The sequence below is a fragment of the Pan troglodytes genome, chromosome 10, assembly GCF_028858775.2.
Source record: "Pan troglodytes isolate AG18354 chromosome 10, NHGRI_mPanTro3-v2.0_pri, whole genome shotgun sequence".
NCBI classification, from domain to species: Eukaryota; Metazoa; Chordata; class Mammalia; order Primates; family Hominidae; genus Pan; species Pan troglodytes.
The window spans coordinates 65,294,829-65,302,806 of record NC_072408.2 but is presented as its reverse complement, the minus strand read 5'-3'; positions in this window follow the sequence as shown (position 1 = coordinate 65,302,806).

Sequence of the window (7,978 nt, the reverse complement as noted above, 5' to 3'; positions counted from 1 at the left end):
GCATCAGGAGGGTTCCAGTTATTTGCTTTCACAAAGGAATTGAGTTTTCAGTTGCTATGACATTAAAGATAATTTTTGATGATAAATCACTATGTGAATTTTGGCATTCTGAAAGGAATTTATAGAACTGAATCATTCCTATGAGACAACTCTTCCTATTATCATATGAACTATCCATAAAGAAAAAGCTGGGAATACTATTGATGTTGCTCAATGCTTTGTTCTAGCAATAGGTAATATTCAGATACAAGAACAGTAGCCCCCAAAAATGCATTTTTACATTTAACATTTAATTGTCAAAATGTGTTATATATATGTGTGCATATAAATGTATGTATGTATATCTATATATACATATTTGTGTGGTTTGACCAAGTCTGAATTAATAATAAAGGTAATAATGCAAATTTAATTTTTGGCATGTAAAACCATATGATTACAATACATTTAAAAATTTAAATTTGCCCTGACACGGTGGCTCAAGCCTGTAATCCCAACACTTTGGGAGGCTGAGGCAGGCAGATCACAAGGTCAGGAGATTGAGACCATCCTGGCTAACACGGTGAAACCCCATCTCTACTAAAAATACAAAAAATTAGCTGGGCATGGTGGCAGGTGCCTATAGTCCCAGCTACTCAGGAGGCTGAGGCAGGAGAATCACTTGAACCCGGGAGGTGGAGCTTGCAGTGAGCCGAGATCTGGCCACTGTACTCCAACCTGGGTGACAGAGCAAGACTCCATCTCAAAAAACAAAAAAATTTAAATTTATACACATATTTGTGATGTTGAAGGATCAAGCAATTAACAAGAGATTTTGAAGCATAAATATACATTACAGTAAGTTAAAACACTGTGGGTAAAATAGAACAGAAATATTTCTTTCAGGAAGAAAGGAAGGGATGTTGTGGGAAGTCAGGGACCCCAAACGGAGGGACCGGCTGAAGCCATGGCAGAAGAACATGGATTGTGAAGATTTCACGGCCATTTATTAGTTCCCCAAATTAATACTTTTATAATTTCTTATGCCTGCCTTTACTGCAATCTCTAAACATAAATTGTGAAGATTTCATGGACAATTACCACTTCCCCAATCAATACCCTTGTGATTTCCTATGCCTGTCTTTACTTGAATCTCTTAATCCTGTCATCTCATAAACTGAGGAGGATGTATGTCGCCTCAGGACCCTGTGATGATTACATTAACTGCACAAATTGTAGAGCATGTGTGTTTGAACAGTATGAAATCTGGGCACCTTGAAAAAAGAACAAGATAACAGCAATATTCAGGGAAGAAGAGAGATAACCTTAAACTCTGACCGCCAGTGAGCCGGGTGGAACAGAGCCATATTTCTCTTCTTTCAAAAGCAAATGGGAGAAATATTGCTGAATTCTTTTTCTCAGCAAGGAACATCACTGAGACAGAGAATGCGCCCCTGAGGGTGAGCCTCTAAAATGGCCCCCTTGGGTGTGGCTGTCTTCTATGGTTGAGCTGTAGGGATGAAATAAGCCCCAGTCTCCCATAGCACTCCCAGGCTTATTAGGACATGGAAATCCCCACCTAATAAATTTTGGTCAGACTGATTGCTCTCAAACCCTGTCTACTGATAAGATGTTATCCATGACAATGGTGCCCAAAACTTCATTAGCAATTTTAATTTCGCCCCAGTCCTGTGGTCCTGTGATCTCGCCCTGCCTCCATTTGCCTTGTGATATTCTATTACCTTGTGAAGTACATGATCTCTGTGACCCACACCCTATTGGTACACTCCCTCCCCTTTTGAAAATCCCTAATAAAAACTTGCTGGTTTTGTGGCTTGTGGGGCATCACAGAACCTACCGACATGTGATGTCTCCCCCGGATGCCCAGCTTTAAAATTTCTCTCTTTTGTACTCTGTCCCTTTATTTCTCAAACCAGCCAACTCTTAGGGAAAATAGAAAAGAACCTACATGACTATCAGGGGCAGGTTCCCCGATAAAGGATGTAAAATATCTTAGCTTTTAAGGAAGAGTTTCTTCATGTTTTTTATAAATGAAAAATGATGGAGTTTCACATTGCTATGGCATTTAGACTCTACTGGGCACTTTTAAAGCAGTGATATTAAGGTTTTATTTTAAAATGTCAGTATATACAATGAACTGAAAATCTTTTTATTTAAAATTATGATGCAAATTTAAATATTAACCTAAAAGATGAGAGAGGACACAATTTTTAAAAATTCTTTTATGAGGCAAAACGGTAAAATGCCTCTACTGTGAACTCTATAGAATTCTGACAATAGGTCACTGGCAGTGTGTTACATTGCTTTAAATGTCAGCATTATAGTTCTGGTAAGTGATTTTTCTGAGTCTAGTTGAAAATCTGTACTTAAAGTACCTTGGAGACAATGATCAGAAGAAGGAACAAATAAGAAAGGCAGGTAACCATCTTAATTCAATGCTTGCAGAGAGGGAGTACATGAAACTGCAGGTGACCTTGGGCACAGGGATCACAAGCTGATAAAGTTTAGGTTGAATTCTAAGGAAAAAGGAAAGTTCTATTAGTAAAATGACTTTTAAAAAAGTTTCAGCAGGCTTTGATACTAAATGCAAAAAAGCCATGGAAACAAGATTAAAGGGGCAAAGGAGTTTGAAAGCAGATATTCTTTGAGGGAAGGATGTTAAAAAGGGCCATTTGCATTCACAGGATGCTAGGAGATGTATAGGAAGAAGTCGAGAAAATTATTTGGTAAAGCAAATTACCATAGAAAATGAAAAACGAAAAGATTAATTTTAAAAAGAAGACCCCAGTTCAGCTTTCTACAAAGTAAGAGAGAGAAAAAGAAATAGATGTGCTTTGTGCAAAACATAAAGATAAATTATATTTTAAAAAATTAAGATTATGCAGTGACATGGTTTTGCTGCATACCCACAGAAATCTCATCTTGAATTGTAGCTCCCATAATTACCACATGTTGTGGGAGGGGACCTGGTGGGAGATAATTGAATTATGGGGGGAGTTTCCCCCATACTGTTCTTGTGGTAGTGAATAAGTCTCACGAGATCCGATAGTTTTGTAAGGGGTTTCTCCTTTCATTGGGCTCTCATTCCCTCTTGCCTGCCGCCATATAAGACAAGCCTTTTGTCTTCCACCATGATTGTGAGACCTCCCCAGCCACATGGAACTGTGAATCCATTAAACCCCTTTTACTTTATAAATTACCCAGTCCCTGGTATGCCTTTATCAGCAATGTGAGAACAGACTAATACATGCAGACAAAAGGGTAATGAGAATTAGCACACGTTCATTGAATTAGGAACAAAATATAGACCATAACTGATCAAAGAAAGCAAGAAAAACATTTTGAAACTACTTTTTTTTGGCATTAATTGACTTAGAGTATTTCATCTACCATATTGATTACACAATAAATATTTAATAAGCATCTACTGGGCCTAAGGCACTCTGTTGGTACACACAGACACACCTTGGTCCCTGCCCATGAGTTGTTTAGATCTCATGGGAAGTAAAAGAACATAAAAATAAGTACAAGAACTAGTGGTGTGTTGAGATCCAAACAAGAAACTTAGCCAGGAGGAAAATTAATTTTAACTTGGGTAGGCAGAAAATAATTTGTGCGTTTACTCATTCTTTCTACAAATATTCACGTGCATATTTTGTGACAGCATAGAATGCTTGGTGATGTTTCCAGGGAACTCCTGAAAGTGTTGATGGTATCTGAAGTTCCAGCTCCATTCACCTTCCTGGCATGGCAGCCTTCAGTTTGAAGCCAAAATATATGTTGCCTATTTGCATGCACGTTTCATTGACTATGAGTTGACCAAGTCCTTTTTGAATTTCTCAGTATCTCACAGTTTTGCATTTCATTATAACAGAAATAAGTCTGCCCGCCTTAGTGTGATGGTCAAGGCTTTTCATATTCTCATCCCAATTTAACCTCCAGCTTCGTCTTGCCATCGCCCTCCCCAGCCCTTCCATACTTTTATGTGTTCTCCGCTCTTGTGATTTTATGCCTCCTCTGAAAACATTCCATATTGTTTTAGACACCTGTTCTTTCACTCTTTTTGGTTCCCCTGCCTCAAATACACTTTTTCTCTCTGGCTTTGAATGCATTTTTCCTTCACTTTTGCTTCCTGAAATCCTCCTCATCTGTCCTAAAATCTTCATTCACAGGCTGGCTCTTCTGTGCAGCCTTCCCGGACCCTACAATCAAAATCATTCCCTTTCTCTGACTTCTCATGGCAATCATTACTCCTTAGATTAAAAAGATCTCTAATTTGTTTTTCAGGAGCCTGGATCAGGGCTGTGTTGAGGAATGTTTTTCTCCCAGGGTTTCTCTCTTCTTATTGCTGCTCAATTTGTTTCTGGGGACCTGTGTGATGCTGGTGAAACAGACAGGCATCACGGTGTTTGGAGTGTGCTTGGTTTATGGCCTCTTTTACCTTTTCCACAAGCAAGATAAGTCAAAGTCATAGTCATTTTTAAAGTTTCAATATCAAATAGCAGAAAGACTATTCAGAGAAATTTTCTTAAAACACTGGTCTTCAAACTGTCACTTAAAAAAGTAGTAATAGGACTTTTTCTAAGGTGATCTCATATGGCACTCCATCATAATAAATAACATTTACTTTATTAGTATAAATTTATTTTATAAACTAAAACTTTTAACATTTACTTATTATAAAATCAACAAAAAATGTGGAACTGGAAAACACCTGTTGGCTGCAAATTTATATCTACATCCAGTTTATTTCAGTTTTTTGTTTCAGTTGTACAGTTTTGAGAAAATTCTTGATCTGCACAGAAAAGTACTTGCCAAATAATAATAGTGTTTTTATAGCTTATGAATTTCTGAACATTTTTCAATTAAATAGATTCAAAGTTTGTAAAAGTATTAAATAAAAAATTTTTGGTTCAGAGTTGTGTACTTAAAAATAAACAACAACTGTAAACATAAGTAAACATAAATACTACAAGTATTTATAACAGAATACTATTGAAGTGCATCATGCCAATTATTTTGGTTATTGAAAAACTAAATAGGGTTCCTGCAATGCAAACACTCGTGGAGTAGATGTGTCTAGTTTTTGCCTGTTATCCATTGGCATCCAGCACGTGTATGCTGTAGTAATACACTTGCCTGAAAAATTTTATACATACTGACATGGATAGGCTTGAGCTATGAAAAAAAGAAAAACACAGCCAGACTTCCAGCTCTCTCACCAATGACACATTTTCATTTACAGTTTGCATGAGGACACTGAGAGTCTTTGAGGTTAAGTCACTTAAGTTAGACAGTGGCCGTGTATGAGTGAATGTCTGTCATTGGACTTTGAGTCCTAGGTTAATTTTGCCTCTCCATGGTTTCCTCATGTTAATCCTGCTGCTTGTTGATTGGTTGTTTTTCGTGACAGACTCAGTGACTGTTTGACCCTCTTTATGAGCTCCCCCTAAAACTGTTAGCTCTAAAGAAATAGTCATCAGAGTAAACAGACAACCCACAGATTGGTAGAAAATATTTGCAAATGAGATATCCAACAAAGGAGTAATATCCAGAATCTACAAGGAACTCAAACAAATCAGCAAGAAAAAAACAAATAATCCCATCAAAAACTGGGCAAATGACATGAACAGACATTTCTCAAAAGAAGATACACAAATGACCAACAAACATGAAAAAATGCACATTACTAATCATGAGGGAAATGCAAATTAAAACCACAATGAGATACCACCTTACTCCTGCAAGAATGGCCATAATTAAAAAGTCACAAAAACAATAGATGTTGGCATGGACATGGTGAAAAAGGAACACTTATACACTCCTGGTGGGAATGGAAGGAAATTAATGCAACCTCTATGAAAAAAGAGATCTCTTAAAGAACTAAAAGTAGATCTACCATTTAATCCAGAAATCCCACTACTGGGTATCTACCCAAAGGAAAATAAGTAATTATATCAAAAAGATACCTGCACATGTATAATTATTGCAGCACAATTCACAATTGCCAAGATATAAAACCAATCTAAGTCCCCATCAACCTATAAGTAGATAAAGAAAATATGGTATATATACACCATGGAATATATACTACTATGTATACACTAGTCAGTACATATACACTACTCAGCCATAAAAAAGAATGAAACAATGTCCTTTGCAGCAACTTGGATGGAGCTGTAGGCTATGATTCTAAGTGAAGTAACTCAGGAATGGAAAACCAAATACCATGTTCTCACTTACAAGTGGGAGATAAGTTGTGGGTACACAAAGGGATACAGAGTGTTATAACCGACTATGGTAACTCAAAAGGGGGAGGCGGGAGGGAGAAAAAGAAAAAAAAACTACATACTGAGTGCAATGTACACTATTTGAGTGACGAGAGCATTAAAATCTCAGACTTCACCACTATAAAATTCACCCACATAATCAAAAACTACTTGTACCCACAAAGTTCTTGAAATTAAAAAATATATTTTAAAAAAACCTGTTAGCTCTAGAGTGTACAATCTCCTCCGTGTGGTTGCCAGGGAGCCTTGTCTGGGTCTACAGATGTTGGTAAAAGCTGGGTCACACACAGACTAAGGAGAGAGAAGAAAGAGCGAAGCAGTGGAAAAGAGCATTTAGAGCTGGTCCCATTGACAGGAGCAGTGATCTGAGATCATGTGAGGTGGGTAACGACGATACCCCAAGACTACCCAGACTCAGACTGGTGATGCTGGCTCCCAACAGGTGGATATTGTCCCAAGGTCTGTTTTGGTGGTAATTAATCATAAAGATTAAGTGTAATCATATCTTTCAGAGACCCATCTTGTATCCTGTGTGATTTGGTTTTAGGCAAATGACCACAGAACGAAAACTCTTGTGTTCGTCACATGCCATAATCGCATCCATAAATTTTATAGCTGGAGATATAGCAATGAAAAGATATCACACAACCCTTACCCTAGGCTGTTTTTCCCCACTCCTAGGCCTTTGGATTTTCCCATAAACTTACCTACATTTTCTTTTTTTAATTAAATTAAATTGTATCTTTTTATTTATTTTATAAAGTTATATTTTAGTTGACAAATAATAATTGTATATATTTCTGGAAAACAGTGTGGTGTTTTGATAGACGTATACATTTAGGAATGATCAAATCAGGTTAATTAGCATACATATCACCTCAAATGCTTATCATTTTCTTGGGGCAAGAACATTAAAAATCCTCTCTTTTAGCTATTTTGAAATATACAATATACTATTATTAACAGTAGTCATCATGCTGTGCAATAGAACACCAGAACATATTTCTCCTATCTAACTGAAACTTTGGACCCTGATATGGTTTGGCTCTGTGTTCCCACCCAAGTCTCATCTTGTAGCTCCCATAATTCCCATGTGTTATGAGAAGGACACAGGGGAGATGATTTAACCCTGGGGGTCAGTCTTTCCTGTGCTGTTTTCATGATAGTGAATGGGTGTTATGATATACGATGGTTTTAAAAATGGGAGTTTTCCTGCACAAACTATCTTTCCTTGTCTGCCGCCATGTGGGACATGCTTTTTGCCTTCTGCCATGATTGTGAGGCCTCTCCAGCCATATGGAACTGTAAGTCCAATAAGTCTCTTTCTTTTGTAAATTGCCCAGTCTGAGGTATGTCTTTATCAGCAGTGTGAAAATAAACTAATACAGACCCATTCATCAACACCTCCCCTTTCCCATCCACAACCCCCCTCCAGTAGCCTCTGGTAACCACCATTCTACTCTCTGCTTCTATGAGTTTGAAATTTTTAGATTCTGGATATAAATGAGATCATAGCTATTTCCCCAAAGAAAGCAACAGATACATGAAAAAAAATGCTCAAAATCTCTAAGAGAAATGCAAATTTAAACCACAATGAGATATCATCTCACATCTGTTAGGATGGCTATTATCAAAAAGATGAACGGTGGTGTTGGTGAGGATGTGCAGAAAAGGAAACACTTGTACAC